Here is an 806-nt window from a genome sequence, read left to right as displayed (position 1 = left end):
TACAAATAATAGCTATAGTGCTCTTGTTATAATTTCTACTTATAATAAATAGTAGTTTATTAATTTGTTAATTAATAAATAATAATACCCTGTTACTTAATGATGATAATTAAGTTATAATTATATTTTAAATTATATTATATAATTTAAACTAATAATTATTAGTTTACTTAATTATATTATATAATTATATAACTTAATTATTAAACTTAAATTAGAATAATATTCAAATAGTTATATAAATATTAAACAATTAACAATTTCAAAAATTAATAAGTAAGAGTTTAAAAAATGAATCTGTTTACCAATCCAGTTTAAATAGTTATGACTATTTGAATAATTCTATACTTCATATTATTATATAATTTTTTAACTATATTAATAATAATTCCTAAAATAATATTATTTATTTTTAATAATATATAACAATATGAAGTATTATATAATTATATAATATTTATATATATTATTATATAAATAATTAATAAAAAATAATTACTAATATCCACTTATATATTTATAATATTATTAATATATATTAATTAAATTAATATTTAATTTATTAGATAATATTGGATTTAGTAATAAAATTATAACGATTATCAATTATTATTATAAGAATTTAATTAAATATTTAATTACTAATAAATTATTATATAATTATAATTATATAAATTGGTTAATTAGTTATAAAATTTTAAATACCATAATAACTAAATATAGTTAATTTATAATATTTATTATAATATATATTATTAATTAATATTATTACTTTTTCACTATTTATTAATTTATTATTTAATTAA

Source organism: Durio zibethinus, chromosome 17 (genome assembly GCF_047325235.1).
Source record: "Durio zibethinus cultivar Kanyao isolate XHJ-2024 chromosome 17, ASM4732523v1, whole genome shotgun sequence".
NCBI lineage: Eukaryota > Viridiplantae > Streptophyta > Magnoliopsida > Malvales > Malvaceae > Durio > Durio zibethinus.
The sequence above is the reverse complement of the archived record's forward strand: the minus strand, read 5'-3'. Positions refer to the sequence as shown.